Genomic DNA, 12728 nt, shown 5'->3' with positions numbered 1-12728 from the left:
TAAAATTAACTATCACAATTGGGAAGATGGAGTGGGAAATGTGTGTGTGCTTGTGTGTGTGTATATATGTATGTATGTATGTATGTATGTACATATGTAGTGGTATTTGTAGAGGGAGTACATAAAAGAGAGATAAAGTGCCTAAAACCAGAAAATCAAGAATTAACAATATTTGTTTACAGAGATGGAAATAACCCATCACTGATTAAAAGAATTTAAAGGAGTTACCTCTAGGAAGCAGGAAGTAGAGGAAGGGGTCAGGGGACTGTTGGTTTTCATTACAAGATTTATAAGAGTATTTGACTCTCTAAACTATGTGCATATATAAGTTTGATAAAAATAAATACTAAATAAAATAAGTTTTTTGTATGTTGTAGTTTTTCAATTTGTTGTCTTTTTGAATTTCATAGGGGAATGGTTCAGTTGTGGTGCCCAGGTGAACTTGTACATATTCATACAGGCCATGCAAGCAAAGGCTTGAACTGCAGCTATTCTGAATCTTATCGCAAGGTGCTCTGTGTCCCAGAGCAAGAGAGGATGGGAGCCTTGTGAAGAGCTGCCATGAGACCGTCTCCATTCACTTCCCCATCTCTCCTGGGAGACTGTCCTGGGACAGTTTCTGATTGCCTGCCAGGTTCTAATGACATATGGGGCTTTCTGCTCACCTTGCCACCCCTCCCCTGGGTAGAGCTGTAGGCTATAAAATCACTTAGTTGCAGTCTAGAGTTAGCTCCTCAGTAATGGGGTATCCCACAACTTGCATTGTAGTCACTGACTCTTTTTGTTTCAGTGTCATCCCTTTTAATCTATGGGATAAGAATGCAGGAAGTCTGCACCTTCAGCTACTCTTCCTTTTATTGTCTATGTAAATAATAAACTGTCTGAATCTAAAAGTCACTGGTATCTTTACGGTCTGAATCACTCAGGTCTTGGCTTTGCCTCATGCTGACTGTTTGTTTATGATTTTTTTTTTTACCATACAAATTCTTAATCTTTTTATGTAGTTAAATGTATTGATCCTTTCCCTTAGAGATTTTGAGTTTTATGTCATGCTTAGAAAGGATTTTCCCTACAAGACTGTAAAATTTTTATTAGTATTTTTGAAGGAAGAAAGGTGTAATTATTCTGCTAATGAGCTGAACAGAGGTGCAGTGAGCTCCCAGATGATTTTGTGGCACATTCCCTGAGGCTTTCTGAAGGCTAGACCTGGTGAGGATTGAGGGGGTTTCCTGGGACCTCCCAGCTCAGGATTCCTGGGCTCTAAAAGGGGAATGTAGCCACTGAAAAGATGGTGCAGTATCCCACTGCTAGCAACAGTGGAGAGCGATTACCAGGCCTGATTGGGCAAGTGGAGAGAGTTGTTCCTGGAACCTGGAAAAGTGGTAGTTGTACCTAAGGCTGTAGTGTAGTACAGTGGCACTGAGCAATAGCTGTGGCCTTGGGGGGTGGCAAACACAACTGCTGCTACAGCTTGCAGAAAATATTTACTCTGACCTCAAATTCCCACCCTGCTATCTCCAATCAATGCATCCCATTGACTTTAGCCAAAAGGAAGACAGTGGGCAGAGGAGTCCTTTTGTGCAGTTCAAAAAGATTAACTTTCTAGGGCATATAATAGTGTGGATAATGGTGAGAATGGATATGGAGTGACAAATGCAGAATACCCAGCAAATATGGCCTTTTCACTCTTGAGATTTTTAAAAAACTAATAGACTTCATTTCTTAGAGCAGTTTTGGGTTTACAGAAAGTACAGAGAGTTCCCATATATTCTCTCTCCTCCACTTCCACTAACCCCCTATTACTAACATTTTGCGTTGGTGTGGTACGTTTGTTACAACTGATGAACTGATATTGATACATTATTATTAACTAAAGTCCATAGTTTACATTCGGGTTCATGCTTTGTGTTGTACAGTTCTATCATTCCTGAGATTTTCATTGTGAAATAATTTCATTAGCTGCGTTTTGGTGTCAAATAGATTTTTCAAAAAGCTTTTGTACTTCCTGAATTCTTTCATTTATTTGAGAATATCTGTTTGTCGTCTTTAGACCCGTATGATGTCTGCCCTGGAGATATGTATATATGTATTTGGTTCAATCTTTCTTTCCCTCAGATCATTCTAAACCCTAGGTTAAATTTTCCTCCACTCTTTGTTTGTCAGAGCCTTATTTTCTTGGCAGAGCTTTCCAATTTCATTAAAACAAAGTTCTATAACTGGTGTATGTTTTTCATGCCATAGCTGGATTTTCTTTTCCACAAAAATATCAATAATGTGACTGGAATTTCAAAATGCAGGATTTTTTTTTTAGAGTTTGTGTGTGTGTGTGTGTTAGTACCTTCAAGTTTCTAGCTCAGAGCAGACAGACAAGAGAAGAAAGAAAGGAAAGAAAATCCTGTGGAACTTCTGGATCGTGATGCTTTAAGAAGTTCATAGAAATTGTTACTTGCTTGAGCTCTCAGAGGAAGGGCTGTGATTGTGGGTTAATGGCCTGACCTGTGGCTTCAGCAGCCTTAGACACGTTTGAGTTTCAGCAGATGAATGTAGCCTGGCTTGTCTGAAGTTGTAATATATACTTATAAAGTAGGTGAGTACTTTATTATAAAAGTAATAAAGTCATGCTTGTTGACTTTATTAAAAAATAAAATTGTCTTAATTTATTAAAAATGAAATTGTTTACTAGAAACAATGAGGTTAGTATTTGTTTGGCCTTTGGGAACTTGGAGCTTGAATAGAGGAAGTGAGAATTTTCTCACTGCATGTACCTTTCTATAATCCCTTGCTTTTCTGTCGTCAGGCACTCGAGTGCGTGCACACACACACACACACACACACACACAATCCCTCTAGGAGGAAAAGATCAAAGAAGTACAGGACAGGTTCTGCTCCTACCTTCACGTGACTGTTCCCCAGTCCGTGCAATCTGGTCACGGAGGGCATTTTATACACTAGAGGAATGTCTCTTTATGTTACCACCTGTTATGGACTGAATGTTTGCGTCCCTCTCATTCATATGCTGAAGCCCTAACTCCTAATGTGATGGTATTAGGAAGTGGAGCCTTTGAGAGGTAATTAGGTTTAGATGAAGTCATGAGGGTGAAGCCCCCATGAAGGGATTACTGATTAGTGTCCTTATAAAAACAGAAGAGATACCAGAGCTTCCTCCCTCTGCCAAGTGAGGATACAGTGAGATGGCTGCCTTCTGCAAGCCAGGAAGAGGACCTTCGCCAAGAACTGAGTCTGCTGGCACCTTGATTTTGGACTTTTCAGCTGTGAGAACTTGGAGAGACAAATGTCTGTTGTTTAAGCCACCCAGTCTTTGGCATTTTGTTATAACAACCTAAGCTAGGACATGACCCAAACCTGTGAAATTGTCAAAATGAGACTTTACTCTAGGCAAATCTATTTGTGAATGCATCCTCTGTTTCTACTTTCTGTGAGAAGTTTTCTTTAGCTACTTGTCCACCTCAGCTCACCAGACAAGGTTTTCTAGCAAATATCACATACCAGCATAGACCATACAATTCCTCAAGAGCAATAGAATGACCACTGTTATTCAGTTCCCCCAAATAAAGTCCTGAGAATGCAATCTCTCCTCTTGTTGCCACAGAAAATAAGAAAAGATCCATTGTGTAAAGTCTCAGTCTGATGAAAAATTTAAAAGTCTCCCCTTTCTAATTTTTATTTGACTCAGAATCAACCATGAAGGTGCCACTCTGGAGGGTGAGTTCCGGGTTCTTCAGCAGCAGAAGCCTGGGCTCTCTGTCACAGGAACACTGGGAACAGCACCTCTACAGTCAAGTGAATCCGACCTTGTAAACTACTTCCCCAGAAGTCCCAGGGCTCAGGAGAACAAGGGAGACCTGCACAGCCCCAGCCTCTCACCTACAGAATTCAGAGCGACGTGTGAAACCAACAAGTAATAACATTCACCAAGCAAAAGATGGGTTTGTACTGCTATTAATGTCAGACAGGATTGCCAAGAAAAGAGCATTCTCTGAGAATGTGGGAATATGACTAGGTACAACTTCTTTGGAGGGTAATTAGTCAGGAATTAGCAAAGTTAGAAATGCACAAATACTTTCATCAGGCAAGTCCACTTCCAGGACTCTATTTTAGGAAAATTCTAGCACAAGTGAGAAGGATATTTGGATAAGGATGTTCTCTGAAGAACCATTTATAGTTCTAATAAACATTAGAACCAATGTCATGCCCACCAACTGAAGAAGGTTTAAACATATAATGATCCATCCATACCATAAAAGGATATGCAGGTGTATAAAAGGACGAGGTAAATAATGAAAATGGTGATGAGATGCCACTGAAAAGAATTATAGCAGCTAATGTTTAATGAGCATTTATTAAGTCTTCAAATGCTTTATGTGCATATCTCATTCAAATTTAGATTAACCCATGAAGGAAGTACTCCTATTTGCCCACTTTTATAGACGAAGAAACTGAGGCACAGAAAATTCAATAACTTCTTGGAAGTCACGTGGTGGAAGAACCAACATTTCCACCCAGAACTTGAGGCTTCACTACAAGTGAAGACTGAGGTTTTGTTGTTCTCCTTTCTTGGGATTTTCAGGTTCCAGGCTGAGAAGTTGTAAAAACTCAGCTTCAGGAAGCGAGAGAATCTGTGCAGTGGCTCTGGGATAAGTGAGCTCTGAAGCTGCAGTCGGGGGCTCTATTGGAAAAATTCCTTCTCTTAGGCACTTTTACGGAACTTGAGTCTTCGGGCAGCATATTTCGGAGTCTGATTTAAAGCGGATAGAGGTCCAGAAGTCTCTGAGGATAAGGTCGGTAACAGGTAATCTAAAATAGCAAGTAGCTGGAAAGGATTCCGGTGAAGTAAAACATACCGTCCCTGGGTGGGCTCGAACCACCAACCTTTCGGTTAACAGCCGAACGCGCTAACCGATTGCGCCACAGAGACACGGAAATTTTGGTTCCTAAACTTTTTCCTGGTCCCAGAAATTGCTTTTCAGCCTCTGGCTGGGGCCGTCCTCAGATTCTCGCATTCCAAAAACCAGGAACGCAGGAGACGCTGAGGCTCAGAGTTGTGTCATTGGGCACGTTTGGACATTCATACCCGGCCAGAGTGAGCTGGCAGACTCTGACGGCCGAAGGCCACATCCACGGCCTTGTCTCCTGGCTCGAGGTGACAACGTCTCTGGCTGAAGTCATCCGCTTTCCCATTCTTAGCTCCCGTCACCCGTCGCGCTCACAGCAAGTCCTGCAGGACCCGGCGGGCGCGCGTGCGAAGGACACGAACCGGCTGTGCCCCCGCCGCGCTGCCCGCTCTCGATGCTTCTGGATGTGGACTCCACCGGGCGGGACCTGGGAATTGCTCGCGATGCAGCCCGTCCCCCAGAGCAGGGCCTGGCACCTAGTAGGCGCCCAATTAATGCTCGGTGAAGGAATGCATTCCGCCGCAGGGTCCTAGGGGAACCAAGAATTCCAGTGTGGGCTTTAAGCATTTAGTCCCATTAGGAACTGTGGAATGGGAAGACGGGAAAGGTTTCTCGTACAGGCGCGCTTTTGTTCCCGGAGCTGATTCAGATCACTGCAAAGGCCCTGACTTTGGACACGTGCGCACCGTGGCTGAACTGAGCTCCCCGCCGTGGACGCCCACGCAGCCTCAGCCTGGGGTCGTCTGTCCTGGGAGTGGGGGTGGGAAAGCTGAAGAAGAGGAGAAGAAAGCGAGTTGGGGCGGGGGGCAGCCTGGTGAGGGGTGGGGAGAGAGCGAGCGAGCGCTCTGGCTACTAAAGAAAAAGGCCAACAGAAAACGGAAAATGCCTATTTTCGTTAAATAGCTTCGATCACCCTCCCCCTGCCCCCTCTGTCGGTCAAAGTGAAGACCGTGATCGTGTACGGTTGATGGTTTTGAATCCGAATGACGGATGTTCATCTTTGAAATGCTTAGTTAAAGACAGCAACGCCTCGAGATGTCACCCTTAAGAACTGGCGACTTCTCGAGTCCAGATCTCGGAGCAGGTGGGCGAGGGGCCCGCGGCCCCGCGCTGTGGGGAGCCCACAATCCCTGCTCACCGCACGAGGGGAGGAAACGTAACAAACGGTCACCCCGGGGGCTCTCCGACTCCGTCCCAGCCCTCCTGGGACGTCAGAGTAACCTTAATATCATTACTGGAGCAAATTGAGTAATGCTGACTGTTTAATAAAAGTAGGACAATGACAACTGTAGATTTAATTCCGTATAAATATGACTGAAAGCCCACTATAATTTTGTAGCCATTTGCGGGCCACCTTGAAACATGCACTCGGATATTTTTTTTCTCAATAGTAAACTTAGTTAATACTTTATTAATGTGCGTGTTCCTTTGTCTCAATTTCTTATTTCCCCAACAGGCCCCAGAGGAGAGGCGGAGAACGCGCAGGGCTGAGGCGCAGAAAGTGCGCTTGGCGCCGCGTGAACTTTCACTTGTGCACCCACGATTGTCGAAGAAAGTTGGAAAATTTCAGTAACAGGACTAAGGAGGTGGATCCGTGGTAAGTCTTGGTGGGACCTCTTGGGATGGATTGAAAAAGACCCTTCTATCCTGGTCATCGAAGTCTGGAGTTGCGTCTGGGCGGAAACGAGCACTAGGAGAGGCTGTTCTCAAAGGCCCGGGGAGGGCGGAGTCGCTCCCTCAGCCCGACGCTACCTCCGCGCAGCAATTTCTATTCGCTACCCTGGGCCCCTCCTTGATCTCAGAAGTAGGACGATCAAAGGCCTGCCGCGTGATTTAGCGTCGCTCAGCCCCGGGCGGGAGGAAATCCATCAAACTCTTTATAAACTTATTTTCTCATCAGCAACGCGCCGAGGTTGCCTTCGGTCTTGGCTCAGATATTTTACATTTGGGCAACTGATCCCAAACTGCAACGGAGAAGAGAAGCTCATGGCTTTGTCTCATCCTGCTAGCTCGGCTTGTAGCGCTCACGACTTTTAATTTCAAAGTCTCGAGCATCGCCCCGAGTCCAGCGCGTTTTACTTGATTCTCTTCTAATTGAGTACCCGCCGTTGCCGGGCTCTACGGATCCCCGAGGCGGCCACGAGGGGGCGCGTGGTCCTTCCTCTTGGAACCCTGCTCCCAGGAATCATTACTTTTTCTGTTTGGATAGTAAAGAGAAATGATGTCCAGTAGTTTCAATTGCTCTGAGACTGGCGGAACCCGAGATTTCTTATTTTTCACCACCCCAACTCTAGGATCTTCTTTGGTCGAGGCACAGGAGATTGGTTGTGTAAGCTCAGTTGCCCTGCTTGGGTGCTACCTCATTCTCTCTGCTCTCAGACTGCTCTCAGACTCACAAACACAACTGGCTTTGAAAGCAATTGATTTCCTTTGTAATTTTAAATGTTCTATCCTACTCATTAAAAGCCTTATTCTGAGAAGGGTGTGCAGGTTTCAGCACATCACCAGAGGAATCCTCAGGAGAAGAAATGTTAACAACTTCACAAACGGAGGAGGAGGCAGTGGTACCGGGACATGCCGGTGGGGAAGAGCATGGGAAGGAAGATTCAGAGGGAAGAGCAATGGAATTGAGAGGAGGAAGAAGAAAGAGATGGATTGCCAGGACTGGTCCCCAGTAATGACAGCTTGTCTCTCTGGGTCTCCCCTCCCAATCTTTGTCTTTCAAGGCAGCACCAGGACCAGTATTGACCCTTTACAGATGGCCTTTTGCTAATCCTCTCTTTTATGGTCCTAGGAGGGTCTGTAGGGGAAGCAAAACTTTGCCTCCACCCTTGAGGGTCTCCAGGTGAGCCTGAGAATTAGACTGACATGAGACAGATTAACAGAAGAGCATACAGATTTTTACATGTGCTTGGGAGCTCCAATAGGAAAATGAAGTGTTTATACAATAGGTTGAACCAAGAAAGGCAATTGTGGAAAAGTGAAATATATGGGAAGATTAAAGGAAGATACAAGTTCTTTTAACAAGATCTGTTTGTACAGATTTCTGTCAGCCTTGACTTCCTGACAAGAATGTTCCTTTCCTTCTGGTATAGGAAAAGCATCTTTCAAATGGGAGTTTTGGGGTTTTTTTGCAGGGAAGGATTCACCTTGAGCTAACATCTGTTGCCAATCTTCCTCTTTTTAAAAATTTCTTGCCAAAGCCCCAGTGCATGATTGTATATTCTAGTTGTAAGTCCTTCTAGTTCTTCTATGTGAGCCACCGCCACAACATGGCAACTGACAGATAGGTGGTGTGGTTCTGCAAGCCAGAAATGAACCCTGGGTTACCAAAGCCATGAAAGTGGGGAGCTTTAACCACTAGGCCTTCAGGACTGGCTCTCAAATGGGAGTTTTATCTCCTGCTTTCAGAAAGAAGAGGGGAATTCAGACTGTCCTTTCACTTGCTGTTTTCCAAGTGCCTTTAGCTCAAAATAATCCTTGTGCCAAAGTGGCATATTTTGATGTGGTATATTCTGCCGCTCTTCAAGTCAAAGCATTGGAATATGCCGAGAGAACAGGATACTCAGCACAGATCTCCTTGTGGTGCTGGGGGGGTTGGGAGGGGCACCATGCTGAGAGTAAATTTAGCAGTCTCAGATCATTCTTAATATTTGTTAATAAAGTAAAAACAAAATCCTTGGTCCAGGTCATTTGCAAATGTGGAAAACATTGTTCAAATTATTTAGAAATCAGTAACCTATGTGATTAAACCTTCATTTTAAAGATATTGACAAGAATTCAGGACTTTCACCTACAGCTATAACATAGTCATGCCACCAGATTAGTCATCTTGCCTTAAACAAAAAAATAGACAAAATATTTGAAGCACCTGTTTATGGACACTGGACAGAAGCAGTGCAACTCTGTGATTCCCTGAGAGAGGATTGGGGAAATGGCCTGACAGTGCTACAGCAAGTTGGAGTCCCAAGAGAGCATGGTCTTCACACTGAGCTGAGAAGGCAGAGATCAGAATTACAGCAACTGAAGCAACTGGAATCTGCAGAGCAGAGCACAGAAGAGGAGAAAACAGTTTAGAGGCCAGTTGTGAGAAATCCATATTGGGTCCCCCTCAGGTCATTTGCTAAGTGTTGGGTGCTCATGTGCTGAGAGCCAACACCCAAGGCTTCCAAGATGACAGATGCTACAGGATGGAAAAGAGAACAGATCAGTGCTGGCAACATTGGAATTCAGACCTTGTTAACAACTCTTTACCACCCTGAGCATTCAGCTGATACTCCAGAAACACTCTGTTTTAGGAGTAAAGACCACACTCTAGGGTAAGGCTTACTCTTGACCCTCCCTAAAATAGTTACAACTAAGCCCTGTTAAGATTAGCAGAGGAGACAGGGTTTGGAGGTTGAGACACACCAAGTTAGAGAGCCTTGGGAAATACCTTGGACTTTCCACAGATCTGCCTAAACAAACCATAAATCCAGTCCTACACAAGTTCAAGGTCATTGGCTAGAAATCAAAGTGCTTACTAGAACAAATATTGATACTCTTCAGAGGAACATATCAGAATCTGGAGTCTCTACAGTGTATCATTCAAAGTGTCCAGTAAACAATAAAAAATATTAGATATGCAAAGAAACAGAAAAATGTGACTCATTCAATTCATTTTCAAGAAAAATACAGCAGTCAAGAGAAACCAATTCTAAGATATCCCAGATGTTGGATTTAGCAGACTTTAAATATATATATACATGAAATTAAAGGAAAACACAGTGTCATTGAGTGTTCTGATAGAGAATGTCACAGAGAAATGGAAAGTATAAAAAAGAACCGAGTAGAAATTCTAGGACTGCCCAGTGGGCCCATGAACAAAGTGGCCTGACAACAGGGATGCAGACTGTGCAAGGTTTCAGTTATATGGGTCCCACTCACCATGGCTAATCTGACTATAACCACTACTGAGTGCCCTGTAGGGGAGAACATTTGCCACCCCAAAACGTGCCACTCTAGCATGTGAATTTTTTCGAGCTAAAAACAATCAAGGCCCAAAAGACTCAGGAAGAACCTTTGACCTTCCCCCTAAGTGCCTAAAAAGAATTTAGGTACAGGGCATATTCCTGGAATAGAGCTATCACCAGAGATATCTACAAAGAATATGGGCTAAGTGTGGTGGGGAAGACTCAGCAGGGCCTAAAGTAAAGATTAGAGTCTTCTCTGTGTCCCATTGTCTCTGCATGGCCCAACAAACACTTGTTTACTAAACATTTGGTTTTCCATCTCCATGTGAATTGCCTTCCTCCTCTTTAAGTCCCAAACCACTGGCCCCAACATCCACTTTTGTCTTTAGTTGAAAATGGTATTTAAGGTGAGGGCTTCAGCCATTTTGGCGAGTTACTCAGTTTTCCTCTGTCTCTCCCATGTATATGTGTTATTAAACTTCTGTTTGTTTTTTTCCTGTTAATCTGTCTCATGTCAATTTAATCCTTAGATCAGCCAGAAGAACCTAGAAGGGTAGAGGAAAATTTCTTCCTCCCCTACAGTCCAAACAACCAGCAAAAGAGAACAATTCAGCTCCTGATATGACAGCAGTCCTCAGTAGAGGAGGGGGAATATATCAGCCAGCCACAGGATGGCAGGTTGATCACACAGGACCTTTGCATCATGGCAGGGCAGTATTTTGTTCTCACTGGAATAGACACTCATGCTTATTAAGGCTTTGCCTTCTCTGCCTGCAATGGTTCTCCTAAAACAACCATCTGTGTAGACTTTCAGAAGTCCATATTCTGAAATCTGTATCACAGAATTCCATACAGCATTACTTCTGACCAAGAACTCATTTGACGGTTGCCCTGGGCTCACACTCACTGGTCTTATCCTGAAGTAGCTAGCCTGATGGTGGGCTAGGGCTTATTCTGCTCACCACAACCCTGAAGCCAATGAGAGTGGTTCCTCTCACTATTACCCCTAGTGATACATTAGTGAACATTTTGCTTCCCACCCACCCCTGTAACTTTGGGCTCTATTAATCTAGAAGTCTTAATTCCAAGAGAGAACTGCTTCCACCAGGAGATGGCCAAAATGATTGGTCCTGACCACTAAGGGGGAACTGGATTGCCCCTACACAATGGAGGTAAGGAGGAGCATGTGAGGAACACAGGAAAGCTCTTGGGTGACTCCTTGGTACTCACCACACCCTGTGATTAAAAGTCAATGGGGGGGGGGCCAGGCCCCGTGGCTGAGTGGTTAAGGCCGTGTCCTCCTCTTTGGCAGCCCAGGGTTTCGCCGGTTCGGATCCTGGGCGCAGACATGGCACCGCTCATCAAGCCACACTGAGGCAGCATCCCACATGCCACAACTAGAAGGACCCACAACTAGAAATACACAACTAAGTACCAGGGGGCTTTGGGGACAAAAAGGAAAAATAAAATCTTAAAAAAAAAATAAGTCAATGGGAAACTACAACCCAATCCAGGCAAGACTGAAAATTGTCTAGACCCTTTGAGAATGAAGGCTTAGATCACTCTACCTGGCGGGAAAGCAGCGTTGAGCTGTGGTGCTTGCTGAGGGCAAAGGAAGTAGGGAATGGGTAGTGAGTGAACACAATAGTCATAAATACCAGTGACAGTTGCAGAAGTGAGGACTATAATAATTATGAGTATTTCTTCCTTATTTTGATATGAATATTTTTGTGTATGTATTAACAAGTATTTTTCCCTTTTCCTTTTCCATCCCACTACCATCTAACATAAGATGTGTTGATAGCAGTTAACTTTTAATCTCAGTATTTAAGTTACAGGATATCAAAGGGGGAGTGAATGTGACTCAGCCAGAAGAGGAATTATCATCATACAAAGACAAGGGACTTTATCTTCTTTTGGGGAAAGGGTTGGCATGTTTTGTTTGAGGAAAGCATGATTTTGTTGTTGTCTTTATTTGAAAGTTAAGAATGGTTTTAAGAGGAGGAGGAGTATATGGATGCCAAGTCCACAAGAGGTGGGCTGTGGTGGGTTTGTGTCAGTTTTGTTAAGCTGGAAGCTTAACAATTTCTCAGAATTCCCATCCCCGCATAGTTCTGGGTTAGCCTGGGCCACAGGAGACATTTGCTGAGATTTGGAAGGTGGAAATGGAAGTGGCTGCCATATTCTTTTGGACACTGGGAAGGGCAGGGGAGGGCACCAGCATTGTTACAGCTCACAGTGTATTTATCTGCTGGCTTATTTTATGGGCAGGCGCCAGCAGGCAGGCTTGCAGCAACTACAGCTTCTGCTGGATCTCTTCCCACTGCTTCTTCATACTTAGGCATTTGATTGTTTAGTCAGTGGGACACTCCTATCTTTAAGGTTGGGAGTTTGGTGGCAGTGAGAAACTGAGGCAGGTTCTAGTTCTTCCTTTCTTGTGGGTTTCACTCTCCATTTTTGTTCTTGCAAGCATGGGCAGAGAAACACAGCAAGGGGTTTGCTGCTATTAGGCACATCCTAGGATCCTTCTGGGACACCCCTTCTAAGGAACCAAATTTGGAAGCTCTAAAGGAATACAGGAAACAGGTAAAACAAAAATGAAACCAAGATTCAAGAAAATTGTCAATTTTCGCCTTGCACTATGAGGTGAACAAGTGCACACCATAGCCCTCCCACCCAGCACAGGAACAAACGTTCCAGCAAGGCCCTGTGTAAGAACTGGATTTTCGAGTTGTGCGAACACACATTAGTGTTCACTGACGGTGAAAAATGAGTGGAAAAATAAGTGCCGTGCAAAGACGGTAAAGCGAATCCGAAACAGCCCCCGGCTGCTTTCCGGTGGCTGCCTGTTGTTTAAACTAGG

The 12728-nt window shown here is 44.3% G+C and overlaps 1 non-coding gene across 1 annotated transcript; it reads right to left on the bottom strand.

Annotated features, from left to right (window-relative positions):
* Nucleotides 1-4862: 4862 nt before the first annotated feature.
* On the bottom strand, nucleotides 4863-4936 carry TRNAN-GUU (transfer RNA asparagine (anticodon GUU)). The gene has a single exon. It is a non-coding gene; the product is annotated as a tRNA-Asn (tRNA).
* Between the last annotated feature and the right edge of the window lie 7792 nt (nucleotides 4937-12728).

The sequence above is a fragment of the Equus quagga genome, chromosome 13 (assembly GCF_021613505.1).
Source record: "Equus quagga isolate Etosha38 chromosome 13, UCLA_HA_Equagga_1.0, whole genome shotgun sequence".
Lineage (NCBI taxonomy): Eukaryota > Metazoa > Chordata > Mammalia > Perissodactyla > Equidae > Equus > Equus quagga.
This window is presented reverse-complemented; position numbering and strand designations above follow the sequence as displayed.